Genomic DNA, 22,812 nt, shown 5'->3' on the forward strand with positions numbered 1-22,812 from the left:
TAGAGGGACAGCATCTGAACCCCTGCGACTGTTGAAAGTGCAGATTCTGGCGTTACTCAGACTCATGAATCAGAATCTCTGGAGGTGGGGCCCAGACACCTGCACTGTTTACCAGTTTCCTAGCTGATTCTTATGTACACTTAAGTTTGAGGCTCACAGCTGGAAGAAAAAGGATTCCAGGACAGAGACAGCAAAGGAGGTGTTCATTTTGGTCAAGTTAGCCTTGTTTTTATGTTATTAACTTGAATACCAGAAGATTTTTTATTAAAGTTTTCTAAAAAAAGAAAAAAAAGTCTCAATACATAAAAGGAAAGATTGTCACATATGTGCCCAATTATAAATATTTTGCATAATTTTCTAGGCATCTAAACAGAATGTCTTTAGGTCATCCTTATTATTTTGAGACTCTTTGGACTGTTTTGATTTTAAGACAAGTAATAAGAAAGAATCATCAATTAACGGAGGAAGAAAGAAGTTTCTTTGTATACAATCCTTACTTTTGCCATTTGTCTCTTTAGAAAAAGTTCATGTAACTTTACCATGCATGTCCTCTAGTCTCTTCTTATTTCTCAGTATTAAGAATATACCCAGTAGTATAAATTTTGCTATACTTTTATACAGTAAGTATAGTATCATTGTTCTAATATTGCACATGGGGGAAATACCACATAAGAAACCTCTTCCCGGGAATTCCCTGGCCGTCCAGTGGTTAGGACTCCACGATTCCTGGTTGGGGAACTAAGATCCTGCATGCCGCGTAGCGCGGCCAAAAAGAATAAAAGAAATCTCTTCCCCCGAAAATTAGATGAGCTAGTGTTTTTAGCCAGTATTCTTGACTTAAAATACTTCTTGGTCCATAACTCAGGCTTTGCGATTTTGACAAAGCAAATACTCTAATAACTGTCATCTTAAATAACCGTTTAGCGCACAGAATATGCTCGCAATTTTTAGGAAGTAATTTTTTTTTGAGGGTGAATACGAATATTTATTTATTCATTTATATTTGTAATAACTTTTTTTTAACATCTTTTTTTTTGTTTGGTTTTTTAAAAAATATTTATTTATTTAATTTATTTATTTATGGCTGCGTTGGGTCTTCGTTGCTGCGGACGGGCTTTCTCTAGTTGCGGCGAGCGGAGGCTACTCTTGGTTGTGTTGCGCGGGCTTCTCATTGTGGTGGCTTCTCTTGTTGTGGAGCACAGGCTCTAGGCGTGCGGGCTTCAGTAGTTGTGGCACGCGGGTTCAGTAGTTGTGGCTCGTGGGTTCAGTAGTTGTGGCTCACGGGCTTAGTTGCTCCGCGGCATGTGGGATCCTCCCGGACCAGGGCTCGAACTCGTGTCCCCTGCACTGGCAGGCGGATTCTTAACCACTGCGCCACCAGGGAAGCCCTTAACATCTTTATTGGAGTATAATTGCTTTACAATGGTGTGTTAGTTTCTGCTTTATAACAAAGCGAATCAGCTATACATATACATATATCCCCAATTAGGAAGTAATTTAAGGGACTTTTACTTCTGCATATATCACACTAACATGACCAACACTTTAGTAAAGGATGAATAAAAACTTATTTTTCTAACTACATAGAAATTCTATTAAGGATACAGCCTCAGGATTTTTATGGCAAATAGTGGATGGAACACAAGAATGAGGCTCTTTCTACCTGAGGCCAGCAGGAAAGAATATTTGCAAATTGATAGAGGGCATGGTGGTTTCCTGGAAAATGATGGCAGAAGACTGGGCCTTGCTTCCGGAATAGGATGACTGCTAAAGCTAAGTGAGTGTAAATATGCCCATTCAGCAAGAAAAAAAAAAAACCTGGGAGAGGAAGACTTGACTTTTTAGGTCAGAACAGGCTCTGCATCAGAACTTGACCCAGTCACCCAATTCTTCTCTATTTCAGTGTCCTTTTCTGTAAAATGGGGGTATTACTTATCCCATGGGAGACGTGTTATGAGGATGGATTTGGCTTTATAGAATATACACGATACTAGGAACTTACAGAGAAATAAAATTTAGAAGCCTCCTTTGCTTTCTGAGTGGCTAAATTTGCTTAGTTGAGATGAGACTGGTTACCTTCCCTTTTTGAACAATTTCCCCTCATTTTGGCCATCTCCTCCCCTCCCGTGAAGGCACCCAAAGATTCCCTTGCCTCAGACACCTACTGTCATGAAACCCATGAGCTGAAAAATCACTGAACAGGGCAATGCTTGGTACCCACTAATGGTGCAGAAGCTCAGGTATCACTGCACATTCAGATATCAGCTTCTTAAGGGCAGGGACTTTTGTCTGCTTCCCTCACTGTAGAACCTTGAACAGGTAGGTACTCAATAAATATTTGTTGAAAGAATTAATCAATGTCGGACTTCTGGGCTTACATCTCATCTTTCCTTTCTACTCTTCTCAACTAAGAGATTCTCTTCATTCTGCATCTTTCCTCACCTTGCTCTTTCTCCAAAACATTCCCCCTTCTAGTCTCCACTGCCCCTCGATTCAGAGCTTTTTCCTAAAGTAAACAATAGTTCACTATTAATAGCTTAATAACTTAGAAATGGTGCAGTTTCTTTGGTTTAAGAAGCACTGTTCCCATCCTCCAATCTAAAATAAATTTTGAGGAGATGGTTTGGGACTGGGGAAGAAGGGACTGGGGAAGGTGATTATTTTGGGGTGCATTAACAATTTGTATAAAGTGGCATGTTTTAGTTAAATCTGGCTATGTAGGAATTTAAGCATCATTGAATGAATGTCTGTTAGAATCTTGATCTTCAAATTAACTAGCTAGGCAGAGTTAGTTAGACTGAGGAAGGGGGATCAGATGGCAAAGTCCAAATTCTGAGGGAGGATGAGTACAAGGCAAGGGAAGGTAGTGTTGGGATTTGTCTGCTTCAATAGACCTGCGGTTCTCAGACCTGAGAGTGCATCAGAATCACCTGGAGGGCTTGTTAAAACACAGATTGCTGGGCCCCACCCCGGAGTTTAGGATTCAGTAGATCTAGGATGAGGTCCAAGAATTTACATTTCTAACAAATTCCCAGGGGAATGTTTTTTGGTCTGGGGACCACACTTTGCGAACCATTGCAATATAGGGCACACAAGAAGATACAACCAATCTTACAGTCCGTTTGTCCAGCACAGGTTGAGGCTGTGCTCAAGGGCAAACCAAAACTTTCTCTCTCAGTCACCTCAATAAATTAAACTAAATTCCACTTAACGTAGGAAACTCACAAAAATGGAGGGAGTTAAAATCACTCCATTTTATCTTATGGTAAAAGGCATTTGAACTTTACAGCTGCAATTACCTTGGGTAGCAGAGGCCAGGGGGCTCTCAGGGTCTTACTGAAGGAACTGGGACAAATAGCTTAGATAAATCACAGATCAGAGTGGAGAAATGAGGTGCTTTTTTAACCAGTGGCACCCAAAAAGGTTTGTTGAGTTTAATTGAATCCAGATAGATCAGGAAGTGGATACAAGGGCTTAAACAAAGTGTACTGAGAACACAGTTTTATTTGTAAATTGCAGGAGACTTAGAAACAAAATAATAATGGTGAAGGGGGCCCTCAAGAGACTCTTAAGATATTCAGGCTCATTCCTGTGTGTCTCAGCAGAAGAATTTACATTACTCAGTAAGTTGACACATGGGAGGTTAAAAATGTGTGTGTGTGTACATGATTTGTTGTAAGATAATGGCAACCACAGTATAGACACTTTGGAAAAAGAAAAGAGAATGGGGGGGGGTGAACCTTTATTATCCTGCCTCTCTAACACAACTGTAAATAGTATTTCCTTCTAGTGGTTTTTCTTCTGTATATTTTTTAATAGTGCACTTAAATTTAAATACACTTTTTGAGCTTACGTAATCATAGTGACTATGAGCACAGTCTTTGCAGTCAGATAGCCTTGGTTTCAAATACTGACTCCAGACATTTCCAGCCCTGAGTTTTGCGTTTGTTAAATTTGCGAAGATAAATTCAGTTTAGAGTGTTGCTGTATGGATTCAATGGGATGGTACGCATCAGTGCTCAGCACAGGGACAGGCATCGTGCAAACACTTGATAAATAGTGGCATGATTTTCTGTTCTCACTAAAAGGCTGTGTCAACTTTCCACAGTCCTAATAATTGGGAAGTTTTTCTCAACATTTAGAACCATATCTATTTTTATTTCATGAGTTTGGCAAAATTTTATTCCATAAATTCTTCTGTGGTTCAGACACTGCTCTGAGGATCTTTTATGAACAGCTTGTTGAGAGCCCTTATTACCTGGGTTTTCTCAAAGAGTAGAGTCATCAAAGAGGACTCAAAGCTAAAACATAAGGATGACTGTTGGTGCTTGAACTGAGAGGTTGGTTCAGTTGCTCTTTAGCTAGGTTGTGTGGCTTCGCTCCAGGACCACAGATTCTGACCACACCATTGCAGGTACCACATACAGCCATCTAGGTGATGGGTTGCTAGGGAGACGGGTGAGAAACTGTAGGTGGAGAGGTATAGATCTCTCACTCCTACTGGAAAAAGAACCCCTAGCTCAAACATGGCCAAATTTACATCTGCAACCTGACCTATCATTTCTGCTCCAACCTGATTATCCAGCTGCCAACTTGACCTCCACTTGGAGTCCTTTTCCTTGGGACCACAAACTCAGTATATCTAGACCAAATCTTCAGCCTGATGGAAGGTAACCAACCATGTAGTCCTGAGTTTTACAGTTGCCCTGTAAACGAAGGGATTAACTTTGTTAGATGACAGCTTCCTGTCCACAAAAGGCAAAAAAGCTCCTCATTGAAGACCTTGGTTTTGTTTATCACATAAACAGATCTTGACTCTACAGGACAGTTACAGATAACAATAGGCAGAATAGCCAATTCATTCATTAATTCCTTACATTTGATGGAACCATTCTGTACGTTCTCTTATATTTCTGGCTAGAGTATTAATTGGTAAAATACTATGAAGGACAAACACACAAACCCTTTGACCCAGCAACTCCACTTCTAGGACTATATTCCACAGATATATTTATAAATGTATGAATTAACACGTGCAATTTACTGAACGTCGTTTGTGTTGGCAAAAATATAGGAACAACACAGGAATGTAAATTGGTGTGGCCAATTTGGAACACAGTATGGAAGTCCTTCAAAAAATTTTTAAATGTTGCCATTTGCGACTACATAGATAGGTCTCGAGGGCATTATGTTAAGTGAAATAAGTCAGAGAAAGACAAATACCATATGATCTCACCTATATGCGCAATCTAAACAAAACAAAACAAACCATAGATACAGAGAACAGATTGGTGATTGTCAAAGGCAGTGGGTGGGGAGTGAGCAAAACTGGTGAAGGGGGTCCAATAGTACAAACTTCCAGATATAAAATAAATAAGTCATGGGGATATAATGTACAGTATGGTGACTATAGTTAATAATGCTGTTACATATTTGAAAGTTGCTAAGAGAGTAGATCTTAAAAGTTCTCATCACAAGAAAAAACTTTTTTGTAACTATGTATGGTGACAGGTGTTAACTAGACTTATTGTGGTGATCATTTTGCAATATATACAAGTACTGAATCATTATGTTGTATACCCGAAACTAATATAATTTTATATGTCAATTATACCTCAATTTAAAAAATTGGAAACAACAAAAATATGTAAAAGAGACTAGTTGAGAAATTATTGCCAATCTATATAATAGAATACATATGCAACTGTAGAAAGAATGAGGCATTCTTATGTTCTTACCTATTAAGTGAAAAAAGGCAAATGCAGATCACCAGTGGATGATAAACAGATGATGGATAAACAGATTGTGGATGGAATAAACAGATTGTGGTATGAATGGATAAACCATGAATGGATAAACAGATTGTGGTATATCCATACACAATGTAATACTCCATAAAAAAAAGAATGAACTATTGGTCCGCACTACAACATAGATGAATCTCAAGTATTATGTTTTCATTTGTGTAAAGAAAATGGAGGAAAGAATATATACATGTATTTGTGTGTATACTCTATATGCACAAAAGGTACACAAGAAACTGTTATGTGGATTGTCTATGGGGAGGGCACCTGCATAATTGGCAGACAAAATTATGAGGGAGACATTTTACAGTGTTCTTTTAAAATATTTTTTATATTTAAAAATACAAAATATTACATACTCAAAATAAAAATAGAATAGTTTATAACTATTGCTATGTCTAGGTATTATATATAATTTTTCTCTCTTTTTTTTCTTTTTAGTTTTTAATCAGTTTTGAAAAATCCATTTACTCAGCCTATGTGCAGAAACATAAAGGAGATGATGCTTAATATTATGCCATTGGCAAAAATAAGCAAATATTTAGAAAGCTAGTTTGTTTTTATTGATTTCTAGTTTAATTCCACTCTGGTGTCAGACTACCTGCTCTATATGATTTCTGACCTTTGAAATTTGTTGAGATTTGCTTTATGGCCCAGTATGTGGTCAATTTTGGTAAATGGTTAACTGTGCACAAAAAGAATGTGTACTTTGTCATAAGATGTTGTGTTTTCTATATAAGTCAATTAGATCAAGTTTATCATGTTCAAATCCTATATATCTCTAATTGTTTTAAATCTACATGTTCTATTGCTTACTGAATGAGGTATGTTAAAATCTTTCACTATAATTGTGGATTTGATATTTCTCCTCTTACTTCTACAGTTCTTGTTTTATACATTTTGAGCCTTTATTACTTGGTACATACATATTTATAATTGCTATATCTTTCTGGTGAATTGATCCTTGAACATTTAGGAAATGTCACCTTTATAGTCATGTGTCTGCCTTAAAGTCCTTTTTGTCTGGTATTACTATAGCTACACAAGCTTTCTCTTGGCTATTTTTGCATAACTTTTCCCCACTACTTTATAAACAGTTCATCTAGGCATTTAGCCAAGAGAAATGAAAGACTATGTCCATATAAAGACTTACACATGAATGTTCATAGCAGCTTTATTTGTAATAGCCAAAACCTGGAAATAACTCAAATGTGCATCAACAGGTGAATGGATAAACAAATTTTGGTATAGTTATGCAATGAAATACTCCTCGGTAATGAAAGGGAACGAACTACTGATATACACTACAGCATAGATGGATCTTAAAATAATTATGCTGGGTGAAAGAAGCCAGTCAAAAAAGAGATATATTGTCTGATTCCATTTATATAAAATTCTAGAAAATGCAAACTAATCTATAGTGACCAAATGCAAATAGGTTACCTAGGGGGAGGGAGTGGGAAAGATTAAGAAGAAGCATGAGGAAACTGTGATTGCAGTGATAGTTTCATGGGTGTATATCTACATTACACTTATAAATAGTACACCTTAAACATGTGCAGTATATTGCATGTCAAATATACCTCAATAAATCTGTTAAAAATAAAGTATGACTCTTGTTAAGTATATAGTTAAGCATATAGTTTTTTTTTTAAATTGGCATATAGTTGATTTACAATGTTGTGTTAGTTTCTGGTGTACAGCAAAGTGATTCAGTTTATATACTGTTGTTTGTCTAGTTTATAAATTGTAGTTTGTATCTGCTAATACAAAACTCCTAATTTATCCCTCCCCAACTCCCTTTCCCCTTTGGTAAACATAAATCTGCTTTCTATGTCTGTGAGTCTGTTTCTGTTTTGTAAATAAGTTAATTTGTATCATATTTTAGATTCCACATGTAAGTGATATCATACATTTGCCTTTCTCTGTCTGGAGTACTTCACTTAGTATGATAATCTCTATGTCTATCCATGTTGCTACAAATGGTATTATTTCATTCTTTTTTATGGCTGAGTAATATTCCATTGTATATATGTACCACATCTTCTTTATCCATTCATCTGTCAGTGGACACTTAGATTGCTTCCATGTCTTGGCTATTGTAAATAGTGCTGCAATGAACATTGCGGTGCATGTATCTTTTCTAATTAGAGTTTTCTCCTGATGTATAGCGTATAGTTTTTTTTTAATGTAATCTGATGGTGTTTGTCTTTTAATTGGAGAATTTAGCCTAGTTGTATTTAATGTAATCACTGATATGTTTGAATTATTTTCTTTTTCTTGAGCCTTTTCCTTCCTAAAACTTAGATAACTTATCTCAAATATGAGGGTAATAAAGCTTATCTACCTATTTCCCTAGGTTATTTTGAGGAGTAAGTGAGATCATTATACATAAAAGTCTCAGTATGTTATAAATCATTACAGTTTTCAGTTTCTTTCCTGGTTTTTAGAAATGAGCAAGATGAATCCCAGGTAAAATTCTGAAGTAGATGTCCATTTCCGTTAAAAACAGAAAAGTTTATACTTATGCAAATCACCTGGCACTGACCTAACAACATTGCTATACTTTGAAACTGGGTATGATGTCCTATTTCTTTAACTGTTTGACCCCCTTCACCCATTTCTTTCACCCCACACCCACCACTGGCACCACTAATCCGTTCTCTGTATCTATGAACTTGGTTGTTTTGTTTGTTTTAGATTCTACATATAAGGGAGATCCTGTGGTCTTTTCTTCTCTTTCTTTCTGACTTATTTCATCTAGCATATGCCCTTGAAATCTATCCATGTTGTCGCAAATGGCAAGATTTCATTCTTTTTTATGGCTGAATAATATTCCTCTGTGTGTGTGTATAATTTCTTTTTTAAAAAACATCTTTATTGCAGTATAATTGCTTCACAATGTTGTCAGTTTCTGCTGTATAACAAAGTGAATCAGCTATGTGTATACATATATCCCCATATCCTCTCCCTCTTGCGTCGACCTCCCATCCTCCCTATCCCACCCCTCTAGGTGGTCACAGAGCACCGAGCTGATCTCCCTGTGCTATGCAGCTGCTTCCCACTAGCTATCTGTTTTACATTTGGTAATGTATATATGTCAATGCCACTCTCTCACTTTGTCCCAGCTTACCCTTCCCTCTCCCCATGTCCTCAAGTCCATTACCTACGTCTACATCTTTATTCCTGTCCTGCCCCTAGGTTCATGAGAACCTTTTTTTTTTTTTAGATTCCATATATATGTGTTAGCATACAGTATTTCTTTTTCTCTTTCTGACTTACTTCACTCTGTATGACAGACTCTAGGTCCATCCACCTCACTACAATAACTCAATTTCATTTCTTTTTATGGCTGAGTAATATTCCATTGTATATATGTGCCACATCTTCTTTATCCATTCATCTGTTGATGGACACTTAGGTTGCTTCCATTTCCTGACTATTGTTAATAGTGCTGCATTGAACATTGTGGTACATGACTCTTTTTGAATTATGGTTTTCTCAGGGTATATGCCCAGTAGTGGGATTGCTGGGTCATATGGTAGTTCTATTTTTAGTTTTTTAAGGAACCTCCATACTGTTCTCCATAGTGGCTGTGTCAATTTACATTCCCACCAACAGTGCAAGAGGGTTCCCTTTTCTCCACACCTTCTCCAGCATTTATTGTTTGTAGATTTTTTGATGATGGCCATTCTGACTGGTGTGAGGTGATACCTCATTGTAGTTTTGATTTGCATTTCTCTGATTACTAGTGATGTTGAGCATCCTTTCATGTGTTTGTTGGCAATCTGTATATCTTCTTTGGAGAAATGTTTATTTAGCTCTTCTGCCCATTTTTGGATTGGGTTGTTTGTTTTTTTGCTACTGAGCTGCATGAGCTGCTTGTATATTTTGGAGATTAATCCTTTGTCAGTTGCTTCATTTGCAAATATTTTCTCCCATCCTGGGTTTGTCTTTTCATCTTGTTTATGGTTTCCTTTGCTGTGCAAAAGCTTTTAAGTTTCATTAGGTCCCATTTGTTTATTTTTGTTTTATTTCCATTACTCTAGGAGGTGGGTCAAAAAGGATCTTGCTGTGATTTATGTCATAGAGTATTTTGCCTGTGTTTTCCTCTAAGAGTTTTATAGTGTCTGGCCTTACACTTAGGTCTTTAATCCATTTTGAGTTGATTTTTCTGTATGGTGTTAGGGATTGTTCTAATTTCATTCTTTTACATGTAGCTGTCCAGTTTTCCCAGCACCACTTATTGAAGAGACTGTCTTTTCTCCATTGTATATTCTTGCCTCTTTTATCAAAGGTAACGTGACCATATGTGCATGGGTTTATATCTGGTCTTTCTATCCTGTTCCTTTGATTGATATTTCTGTTTTTGTGCCAGTACCATACTGTCTTGATTAGTGTAGCTTTGTAGTATAGTCTGAAGTCAGGGAGCCTGATTCCTCTGGCTCCGTTTTTCTTTCTCAAGATTGCTTTGGCTATTCGGGGTCTTTTGTGTTTCCATACAAATTGTGAAATTTTTTGTTCTAGTTCTGTGAAAAATGCCATTGGTAGTTTCATAGGGATTGCACTGAATCTGTAGATTGCTTTGGGTAATATAGTCATTTTCACAACGTTGATTCTTCCAATCCAAGAACATGGTATATCTCTCCATCTGTTTGTATCATCTTTAATTTCTTTCATCAGTGTCTTATAGTTTTTGGCATACAGGTCTTTTGTCTCCTTAGGTAGGTTTATTCCTAAGTATTTTATTCTTCTTGTTGCAGTGGTAAATGGGAGCGTTTCCTTAATTTCCCTTTCAGATTGTTAGTCGTTAGTGTATAGGAATGCAAGAGATTTATGTACATTAATTTAGTATCCTGCTACTTTACCAGATTCATTGATTAGCTCTAGTAGTTTTCTGGTAGCATCTTTAGGATTCTCTATGTATAGTATCATGTCATCTGCAAACAGTGACAGTTTTACTTCTTCTTTTCCAATTTGGATTCCTTTTATTTCTTTTTCTTCTCTGATTGCCATGGCTAAAACATCCAAAACTACGTTGAATAATAGTGGTGAGAGTGGGCACCCTTGTCTTGTTCCTGATCTTAGAGGAAATGGTTTCAGTTTTTCACCATTGAGAACGATGTTGGCTGTGGGTTTGTCATATATGGCCTTTATTATGTTGAGGTAGGTTCCCTCTATGCCCATTTTCTGGAGAGTTTTTATTGTAAATGGGTGTTGAATTTTGTCGAAAGATTTTTCTGCATGTATTGAGATTATCATATGGTCTTTATCCTTCAATTTGTTAATATGGCGTTATCACATTGATTGCTTTGCATATATTGAAGAATCCTTGCATGCCTGGGATAAACCCCATTTGATCATGGTGTATGATCCTTTTAATGTGCTGTTGGATTCTGTTCGCTAGTATTTTGTTGAGGATTTTTGCATCTATGTTCATCAGTGATATTGGCCTGTAGTTTTCTTTTTTTGTGACATCTTTGTCTGGTTTTGGTATCAGGGTGATGGTGGCCTCGTAGAATGAGTTGGGGAGTGTTCCTCCCTCTGCTTTGTTTTGGAAGAGTTTGAGAAGGATAGGTGTTAGCTCTTCTCTAAATGTTTGATAGAATTTGCCTGTGAAGCCATCTGGTCCTGGGTTTTTGTTTGCTGGAAGATTTTTAATCACAGTTTCAATTTCAGTGCTTGTGATTGGTCTGCTCATATTTTCTATTTTTTCCTGGTTCAGTCTCAGACGGTTGTGCTTTTCTAAGAGTTTGTCCATTTCTTCCAGGTTGTCCATTTTATTGGCATAGAGTTGCTTGTAGTAATCTCTCATGATCCTTTGTATTTCTGCAGTGTCAGTTGTTACGTCTCCTTTTTCATTTCTAATTTTGTTGATTTGAGTCTTCTCCCTTTTTTCTTGATGAGTCTGGCTAATGGTTTGTCAATTTTGTTTATCTTCTCAAAGAACCAGATTTTAGTTTTATTGTTCTTTGTTATCATTTCCTTCATTTCTTTTTCATTTATTTCTGATCTGATCTTTATGATTTCTTTCCTTCTGCTAACTTTGGGGTTTTTTTTGTTCTTCTTTCTCTAATTGCTTTAGGTGTAGGGTTAAGTTGTTTATTTGAGATTTTTCTTGTTTCTTGAGGTAGGATTGTATTGCTATAAACTTCCCTCTTAGAACTGCTTTTGCTGCATCTGATAGGTTTTGGGCCGTCATGTTTTCATTGTCATTTGTTTCTAGGTATTTTTTGATTTCCTCTTTGATTTCTTCAGTGATCTCTTGGTTATTTAGTAGCATATTGTTTAGCCTCCATGTATTTGTATTTTTTACAGTTTTTTTCCTGTAATTGATACCTAGTCTCATAGCATTGTGGTTGGAAAAGATACTTGACATGACTTCAATTTTCTTAAATTTACCAAGGCCTGATTTTTAACCCAAGATATGATCTATCCTGGAGAGTGTTCCATGAGCACTTGAGAAGAAAGTGTATTCTGTTGTTTTTGGATGGAATGTCCTATAAATATCAATTAAGTCCATCTTAATGGACTTTATTGTATCATTTAAAGCTTTGTTTCCTTATTTAGTTTCATTTTGGATGATCTGTCCATTGGTGAAAGTGGGGTGTAGAAGTCCCCTACTATGATTGTGTTACTGTCCATTTCCCCTTTTATGGCTGTTAGCATTTGCCTTAAGTATTGAGGAGCTCCTATGTTGGGTGCATCTATATTTACAATTGTTATATCTTCTTCTTGGATTGATCCCTTGATCATTATGTAGTGTCCTTCTTTGTCTCTTGTAATAGTCTTTATTTTAAAGTCTCTTTTGTCTGATATGAGAATTGCTACTCCAGCTTTCTTTTGATTTCATTTGCATGGAATATCTTTTTCCATCCCCTCACTTTCAGTCTGTATGTATCCCTAGGTCTGAAGTGGGTCTCTTATAGACAGCATATATACGGGTCTTGTTTTTGTATCCATTCAGGCAGTCTATGTCTTTTGGTTGGAGCATTTAATCCATTTATATTTAAGGTAATTATAGATATGTATGTTCCTATTACCATTTTCTTAATTGTTTTGGGTTTGTTTTTGTAAGCCTTTTCCTTCTCCTGTGTTTCCTGCCTAGAAGAGTTCCTTTAGCATTTGTTGTAAAGCTGGTTTGGTGGTGCTGAATTCTCTTAACTTTTGCTTTCCTGTAAAGGTTTTAATATCTCCATAGAATCTGAAGGAGATTCTTGCTGGGTAGAGTAGTCTTGGTTGTAGGTTTTCCCCTTTCATCACTTTAAATATGTTTTGCCACTCCCTTCTGGCTTGCAGGGTTTCTGCTGAGAGATCAGCTGTTAACCTTATGGGGATTCCCTTGTATGTTATTTGTCGCTTTTCCCTTGCTGCTTTTAATATTTTTTCTTAGTATTTAATTTTTGATAGTTTGATTAATATGTGTCTTGGTGTGTTTCTTCTTGGATTTTTCCTGTATGGGGCTCTCTGCACTTCCTGGACTTGATTGACTATTTCCTTTCCCATGTTAGGGAAGTTTTCAACTATAATCTTTTCAAATATTTTCTCAGACCCTTTCTTTTTCTCTTCTTCTGGGACCCCTATAATTCGAATGTTGGTACGTTTAATGTTGTCCCAGAGGTCTCTGAGACTGTCCTCAATTCTTTTCATTCTTTTTTCTTTATTCTCCTCTGTGGTAGTTATTTCCACTATTTTATTTTCCAGGTCATTTATCCGTTCTTCTGCCTCAGTTATTCTGCTATTGATTCCTTCTAGAGAATTTTTAATTTCATTTATTGTGTTGTTCATCTCTGTTTGTTTGCTCTTTAGTTCTTCTAGGTCCTTGTTAAATGTTTCTTGTAATTTCTCCATTCTATTTCCAAGATTTTGGATCATCTTTACTATCATTACTCTGAATTGTTTTTCAAGTAGACGGCCTATTTCCTCTTCATTTGTTTGGTCTGGTGGGTTTTTACCTTGCTCCTTCATCTGCTGCATATTCCTCTGTTTTCTCATTTTGTTTAACTTACTGTGTTTGGGGTCTCCTTTTCGCAGGCTGTAGGTTCGTAGTTCCCGTTGTTTTTGGTGTCTGCTCCCAGTGGGTGAGGTTTGTTCAGTGTCTTGGGTAGGCTTTCTGGTGGAGGGGACCGGTGCCTGTGTTCTGCTGGTTCGGGCTGGATCTTGACTTTCTGGTGGGCAGGACCGTGTCCGGTGGTGTGTTTTGGGGTGTCTGTGAACTTAGTATAATTTTAGGCAGCCTCTCTGCTAATGGGTGTGGCTGTGTTCCTGTCTTGCTCTTTGTTTGGCATGGGGTGTCCAGCACTGGAGCTTGCAGGCTGTTACGTGGAGCTGGGTCTTAGTGTTGAGATGGAGATCTCTGGGAGAGCTCACGCTGATTGATATTACGTGGGGCTGGGAGGTCTCTGGTGGTCCAATGTCCTGAACTCGGCTCTCCCACCTCGGAGGCTCAGGCCTGACACCAGGCCGGAGCACCAAGACCCTGTCAGCCACAAGGCTGTGTGACTTAGGATAGTTGGTAAATAATTCTGAATTTCAGTTTTCTCACCTGAATAAAGAATATCTGATATGCTTTCAGGGTGCAGTTCTGGGTATCTGTATAATTGCTTTATCCATTCAGTCGTTGATAGGCACTTAGGTTGTTTCCATATCTTGGGTATTGTAAATAGTGCTGTGGTGAAAATGGGGTTGCATATATCCTTTTGAAGTAGTGTTTTCATTTTCTTTGGATAAATATCCAGAAGTGGAATTGCTGGGTCATATGGCAGCTCTATTCATAATTTTTTGAGGAAACTCCATATTGCTTTCCATAGTGGCTGCACGAATTTTCATTCTTACCAACAGTGCACGAGGGTTCTCTTTTCTCCACATCCGTGACAACACTTGTTATTTGTTGTCTTTTTGATAACAGCCATTCTAACAGATGTGAGGTGCTATCTCATTGTGGTTTTGATATGCATTTCCCTGATGACTAAGGATGTTGAGCATCTTTTCATGTACCTTTCTTTTTTTGGGAAAATGTCTATTCAGATCTTCTGCCCATTTTAAAATCAGATTATTTGGGTTTTTTTGCTGTTGAGTTGTATGAGTTCTTTATATATTTTTGGATATTAGCCCCTTTTCAGATATATGATTTGCAAATATTTTCTCCCATTCATCAGGTTGCCTTTTCATTTTGTTGATAGTTTCCTTTACTTTTCAAAAGCTTTTTGGTTTGATGTAGTCCCACTTGTTTATTTTTGCTTTTGTTGCTTAGGCTTTTGGAGTCAGATTAAAAAAATCATCACCAAGACCTATGTCCAGGAGCTTATTACCTATGTTTTCTTCAGGACTTTTATGGTTTCAGGTCCTATGTTCAAGTCTTTATTTGAGTTTAAATGTACGCTTCTACTTTTTTTTTTTTTCTATTTTTTCAATCTGTCTCTTGTTTCCATAGAGGTTACAATACATACTTGACTTATTAAAATTCTAATATTAGTGTTTTTTATCATTTCATAGACAATGCGGGAACTTTAGAATATATGAACTCCATTTACCCCTACCACCTTTTATATAATCGTTGATGTATATTTTAATTTTATGTATAGTTTAAATTCCACGTTATTATCATTATTTTTTACAGTCATTATCATTTAGATTTACTCACATATTTACCCTTTTGACGCACTTCATTGCTTTCAGCACTTCTGTGCTTCCAACTGGGATCACTTTCCTTCTGCCTGAAGAACTCTCTTTACTATTTCTTTTAGTATGGCTCTGTTGGTAATAAATTCTCTCAGTTTTTGTTTTTCTGATGAAATCTTTATCCTTTATTTATGAAGGATATTTTCACTGGGTGGAAAATTCTATATTGGTAGTTGTTTTCTTTCAAGACTTTAAAGATTGACATTGCATTGGTTTTGGACTTTACTTTTTCAGTTGAGAATTCAGTTATTACTCTTACTGTTCCACTTCCAAGGTAGTGTGTCTTTTCCCCAAATGTTTTTAAGAGCATTAAAATTTCTCTTTGGGGGACTTCCCTGGTGGCACAGTCATTAAAGAATCCACCTGCCAATGCAGGAGACACGGGTTCGAGCCCTGGTCTGGGAAGATCCCACATGCCACAGGGCAACTAAACCCATGCACCACAACTACTGAGCCTGCACTCTAGAGCCTGCGAGCCAAACTACTGAGCCCGCGAGCCACAACTAGTGAGCCCATGCGCCACAACTACTAGAGCTTTACAAACGTACATCTTGGTTATTTTTGTCAGCAAGTTTTCTTTAGATATTACTTCTGCTCCTGTTATGTTTCTCTTCTTCTTTCGGGACTTCAGTTTACATATGTTAGATTTGTTTCTTTATGTCTCAACACATTTTTCTGGAGAACCCCTTTTTAACAACCAGTTACAAATAAAAAGCACTCAGTATTTATAGGTGTTCTTTTAGGTGATTATGCTGCCTCACTAGTAGGTGGTGATAATGGCAGGAGAAAAACTAACTTACAAGGCGATATCTGGGGGCTGGGAGAAGGAGATCCCTTAGAGAATCACTGAAGACACTGAGTAATCCTTCTTCTCTAGGCTTGCTGCAGGAATCCTCAAACACTGCAGTCATCTAATAAATATTCTTCTGTATGCAGAGGAATTTTCCAAGTGAAAGGGATCTGGGACTCCCCTGTGAGGGAGAAACAAGTTCCACAGCTTGTTAATAGGGGCAAACTTCTGTTTGTAGTCATGTTTCCACCTGTTGAATCATCTTTACAGAAGTTGTACGTTTATGGCATGTCTGTTTATGAGAAGAGATGGAAAATATGAGGAACTCTAAAACTTGAAATATTTATTTTGAAACCTCAGCATGATGAACTTATGAGGAATTCATTGCTCAAAATGTATGCATGGGGCTTCCCTGGTGGCGCAGTGGTTGAGAGTCTGCCTGCCAATGCAGGGGACACGGGTTCGAGCCCTGGTCTGGGAAGATCCCACATGCCGTGGAGCAACTGGGCCCGTGAGCCATAATTACTGAGCCTGCGCGTCTGGAGCCTGTGCTGCGCAACGGGAGGGGCCGTGATAGTGAGAGGCCCGCGCACCACGATGAAGAGTGGCCCCCGCTTGCCACAACTGGAGAAAGCCCTCGCACAGAAACGAAGACCCAACACAGCCATAAATAAATAAATTAAAAAAAAAAAATTAGTGAAATTAAAAAAAAAAGTATGCATGTATGTATATGCAAGGATGGAGATAGATAGATATAGATATATAAATAATATATAATATTATTTATAAATATATAAATGTATATTATTAATACATATATAATATGATATATAATATATCTATAGCTGTATATTATATATTATATAACATTATATATTATATACATATAGATTTTGCCACAGAAATTCATTTTGTAGCCTTTTAAATTTAAAGATGTACTTCACTAAAAGTATCTGAGGACGCATCTCAGAAAAAGCCTTAGATCATTTGTATATGGTCAACTCCAGGAACTACTCACTCTTGAGCCAGCTCTGTGTTATCAGACGTTATCCATGCCCCAAACTGTGATCCAACCCTGTGTTATTTACATCATTCAGAGCTAGTTTTTCTACATACATACAGCAAATTTTAAAAGCTTTATTATGGTTTTTATACAGCACTGCCCTAAACTTATAATTCAGGAAGTTTGGGGGGTAACATTCTTTCACCATTTACTTGGTGTAAATCATTTCTAGTTCTGAACAGTGCCTCTTTGGCAAGGTTTAATTATACAGTGTGCTTGTGGCTACATCCATATATATGCCACCCACAAATGTCTCTAATTATTATTTATTACCAGCTGTGTACTTTACACTTTGTAGTTGTTGAGTGTTTTATAGTCAGTTGTTAGTTACTAAGAGTAACTATATGTAAACTAAGAGTGAATTATATGTTTGCTTTTCTTTATTTCACTCCTTTCACTATTGTTTAAAACATGTCAGATTCAGGAAAACCCTAAACCTCTTTAAACACTTATAGACAAGGTTTTTTTCTTGAATCAGTTTTAAAATCCTCCCAACCATTTTGGCTGCTGGCCATACCAGCATACAGTGTGAAAGAATGTTCTTTTAGGGATGAAAGCCAGAGAGAAGCCTTCTGGGGCTGTTCCATTTCCTAGCAGAGCTGCTGGTGTAGATGATGGTGCCGACTGTTCCCCTTGGAGAGGCTTAAGCATCTTTGCCAGTTAGAGCTGGAAAGGTGCCCAGGAGATCGTATAGCCCAGCCCCTTCATTTTACATGTAATGAAACTAAAACCCAGCTTGGTTAACTGATGTACTTGAATTCAAAACAGCTGGCAAATGGCAAAGCTCAGGACTAAGTCACTGAGTTCACACTCTTTTTTCTTTGCTCTTCTAGCTATGTCTGTTGTAAAGAAACAGGGCAGCCCAAATACTGCCCTGTTAAAATGCAGGGTTAAAATACTTCAAGTAGGAGTATAGAAACCTAATGTCTAGATGTCATGAAATGGTTAAAAAAATGCTTAAAATGCATTTTTTTTTTCCAATCAGGCCTGTTCCTACTGATTTTTTTTTTTTTTTTTCCAAAATATGGTTCCAAAGTCCCCTTTTCCTGGAAGCCTCCTAAGCATTCCGAGACTGAGTTAGTAACTCCCTCCTCTTCGCTCACAAGGCACTGTGCACATTCCTGTGTATAATACATGCTTATCATATTGTATTATAATTATTCAATTATCCATCTGCCCTCCGCCCTCCCACCTACTGGACTGAACTTCCAGGAGCAGCAGCAGTGTCTTCTTGGACTTCAGTCCCTAGCACTTGGCAGAGAGTCTGGCACTGTGTGTGCCCTCAGTGTTTTTATGAATGAATGAATCAACCAACCACTCTCTCATAGACCTGCCCCATCAGTGAATCTTATGCTTTCTTGGACATAAAAATCACCTGGAGGTGCTGGTTAAAAATGCATTTTTTCCAGGCCACACCACAAGAGTGGGGCAGGGTCTAAGAATCTGCCTTTTTACTAAGCAGCTGATGATTTGATGCAAATGGTCCATAGGCCACACTTAGCAAGCTCTGCCCAGTCATTAATTCCACTGATACTTAGTTCCAACTGTATATATCACAACAATCTGTCCATCTGAATAAAAACATAGAGCTTTGCTACCTACCCCATTCTACCATTCTGACCCCAGAGTAGGGGTATCGACATTTGCAGAAATAAAGAAGATAATATTTATAAAGCATTTCAAGTTATTAGAAGGAGGCTATCTTAGCTCATCAGGGAAATATGATATAAATCTAGCATCATGAAAATTATCTTAGACATGTTGAATTTGATCTGAGACTCAAATGCAGAGGAAATAAACCCCCATGTAATACCTGCATGGACACCACACCTATAGGAGCTCTTTCCCTGGTTGGGTTCTATTATTTGTGTTCCATATCAGTAAATTTAATAGCTGATATTTACATAATTTTTAAAAATCCCCAGTAGTGCATCTATGCCTGCATGGCACTTTATAGGTACACACTATTTTTTTAAATGATGTCTTTAAGCAACTTTATAGGAGAAAGAGCTGAATTGGGGTAGTTATTAAACTCCCTCTATATAACTACCAGAAAGATTTCTGAACCTTCTGGTATATTTATTTATACATATATTGTTGAATATTTGTATTCAGTTCCTCATATTACTTTTTATTTGTAACTTCTTTCTTTATGTACATTTCCATACAAATATTTAAATGGTAAAATCATATTTCATGTATTTTATGCTGTTATGTACTTAGTGTTCTCCCTGATGTTGGATGCATTGGTTATTTTCAGTTATTTGCTATCATATACAGAGTTCTTATGTTCATTTTTGTTCAAATTATATTTTTGTCTGTATGAATTCCATGGGGTATATTCCCATGAAAGAGTAACGACAGTTTTAGAGTTCTTGTCACATGTTACAGTATTATTTTCCAAAGACACGACACCAATATACAACCCCACAGGGGTTTTCCCACAGCTTGACCAACATGCAATTTTATCATTCCAGCCTATTTTTGCTAGTTTAAATGTGCGTAGGGCCTCTCCAGAGCTATTTTATTTTGAAGTTCTTTAAGTGAATACAAAGCAATTCATTCCACGTGTGATGATTCAGTGTTTTCATTTTAAGGACAAACAGTTCATCTCCTTATTTGACAGTTTTGAAGGGACAGGTTTAATTGCCTTTTGTAGGATTGATTCTGTAGGGATAGGAAATAGGCTTGGGGCAGGCTTGACACGTCAGGGAAAAAGATGAGTTATATAGCTCTGAATCAGGAAGCTTATGTGAAGGATTGAAACAGGAACTCCAGCTGTTTATGAAGGGTTGGGGAGCAGGAACATTCTGATGGCATGATGAAAAAAGTATTGCAGCTTTGTTAGCCAATTTTACTTCAAAATGAAAACAAGAAACTGTACCTCCTGCCATTCTATGATTCTCTCACGACGCCACTTCATGTTGGCATGTTCACTTTCATGAAGGTTTTCAGATATTCCCAATTCAGGTAGACCCCTCTGGTCTATGACAGGAAAGGCTTGAGAATGGCCAGAAAACTAAAACTCATTATTTGAGAGGCCCTGGGGGGAAGACCTGGAAGCAGAAATCACAGGAGCAGTCAGTCTTATCTGTGAAAAGTCAGCTCAGTCACAGAAAAGGACCTTTGCTTGGGTATCTCTGCCCTTCGTGACTATGGTCACCTTCTGAAATAAGCAAATAAGTGATTGCTCTGCTGGCTTGAGTTCCTGTGATGCCAGAAACAAGATACAATGTGGTTTATGCAAGATGGGCCTTTTGTTTTGGATAGTTTTCTAGGCTGTTGATTTGTTTAGAAATGGTGACTGCCAAACTTGTAATGAAAATGAGCCTATTGAGCACGGGGGATCAAAATCTGCAAGTTTTCCTCCATTCTTGGTCATGCTAAATTCTTGCCTTCACTCTTGTCTCTGTAGAATACTCACACACACACACACATAGCACACATTTATATCTGTATCTGTCAGCTTTATTTAGAAATAATTCAGATACCACACAATTCACACATATACACAATTCAATGTTTTTTAGTATATTCACAGAGTTGTGCATCCATCACCACAATTAATTTTAGAACATTTTCATTACCCCTGAAAGAAACCTTAGTCCCATTACTCTATAGATTTGCTTATTCTGGACATTTCATGTAAGGAATTATACAATATGTGGTCTTTTGGTTTAGCTTCTTCAACTGAATGTAACGTTTTCAAGGTTCATCCATGTTGTGGTATGTATCAGTACTTCTTTCACTTTTTTATTGCTGAATAAAAGTCCATGTATGATATACCACATTTTGTTTATTCATTCATCAGTTGATGGACATTTAGGTTGTTTCCACATTTTGGCTACCGTAAATAATGCTGCTATGAGCATTTATGTGTAAGCTTTGTGTGGAAGTATGTTTTCCTTTTTCTTGGATATAAACCTAGGAGTGGGTTTGCTGGGATATATGGGAGCTCTATGTTTACCTTTTTGAGGAACTGCCAGACTGTTTTCCAAAGCAGGTACACAATTTTACATTCCCACCAACAATGTATGACTGCTTCAATTTCTTCATGTCCTCACCAATACTCCTTACTACCCATCTTTTTTTGGTTTATCCACCCTAGTGGTTGTGAAGTGGTATCTCATTGTGATTTTGATTTGCATTTCCTTGATGGATAATAGACTACTTACTCCTTATCCTAGTATTTTCTCATACTTTAAAAAAATAGAGAAAGAAAATACTTCGGGAAATGAAGGAGTACAATTACTACGGGCTGCTATAACTTCTCCGGGGTTTCACATCTCATTGCATCATAGTGTAAGGGGCCACTGCTGACAAGAATGTGCTCCAGCCATTTTCTTCCATTCTTATATCCATTCATCATTCAGGATCCTGGGAAGGAGAGAGAATTGTCTTACGTTGGGTTATGTGCCCATCCCTTTGATTTGTGGTTATACCTGTACAACATGAATGTGCCAATCCTGAAAGGAAATTGAGGTGCTCTTGGGTTGGGAGAATGGATGCCACAGGTGTGGCCAGGACAGGTTTCCTGCCTCTCTGGATGCACCACGTTACTAAGACTGCAAGCCAAGCAGGTCATGTCAGAAACCTCATCATGCAGAAAAATTAATAATTATGTCCTAGCATACTTTATAATGGAGAAAATATAATAAGATTTATTTATAATATTTAAATATTTTATTTTAAGTTATAATTTAAAAAATGTGTATATCTCTTTGTTGGACATGCAGCATGTTTCAAATAGGGTCTCATTTGATCCTCAATAATGCCAGTTTCTAGTTATTTTCTGTAGTGGCCTCATTGTGATTTAAATACACTTTTGTGAACTAGGCTAAGAATCCAGACACCAAAGACTGACTTAATGAGAAAATGTGTTCTGAGTTACAAACAAATGACCAACAAGTGAGCGCACAAAAGTCAACCCGCTCATAATCCGGGATATCACTTGTCGGTAACTCCTGCCAGCAGGTGTGCGTAGACAGTGGAGAGCGACTCTCCTCTGCTCGGTTCCCGGCTACAGGGATGTTGTCTGAGAGCTCAGCAGTGTCACTGCGGCTGACTCAAAGGATCACTCACTAGGCGTGGTTTGGAACAAATGCAGTCCTTGGAATTCCAGGTAGCATCTCAGGTGCCTGTGGGGAGGTAGAAGTGTTCATATAACAGGTCACTGGCGTTTTCTGTGAAAGCAGGCAGCGACCATAAGGGCTCAACTGCTTGAAAGGAGAGTGACTGGTTCAAAATGGTGGCTTGGGGTTTAAAGGACTCTCATCAGAGGCCAGATGTCCTCATGGGGAGAAAATGCCTTTGAATGTCCTGGGAAGAAAGAGCCAAGTGCCCTGGATTTTTTCCTTGAGCTGCAAACTCTTCTTCCTCCTCATGCTGTCATCCTTCCAGTATTGGGCAAGAGCCATAACTGCAGGCGTCCTGGCTTCTGTGAACTTCTCAAGAGTGTATATTATCACCCAAAA

The 22,812-nt window shown here is 37.5% G+C and overlaps 1 protein-coding gene across 1 annotated transcript in view; it reads left to right on the forward strand.

Annotated features, from left to right (window-relative positions):
- Positions 1-22,812, forward strand: part of DOCK8 (dedicator of cytokinesis 8) — a 221,411-nt gene that overhangs the window by 26,629 nt on the left and 171,970 nt on the right. The gene's annotated exons all lie outside the window — the stretch shown is intronic.

This window comes from Eubalaena glacialis, chromosome 9, assembly GCF_028564815.1.
Source record: "Eubalaena glacialis isolate mEubGla1 chromosome 9, mEubGla1.1.hap2.+ XY, whole genome shotgun sequence".
Taxonomy (NCBI): domain Eukaryota; kingdom Metazoa; phylum Chordata; class Mammalia; order Artiodactyla; family Balaenidae; genus Eubalaena; species Eubalaena glacialis.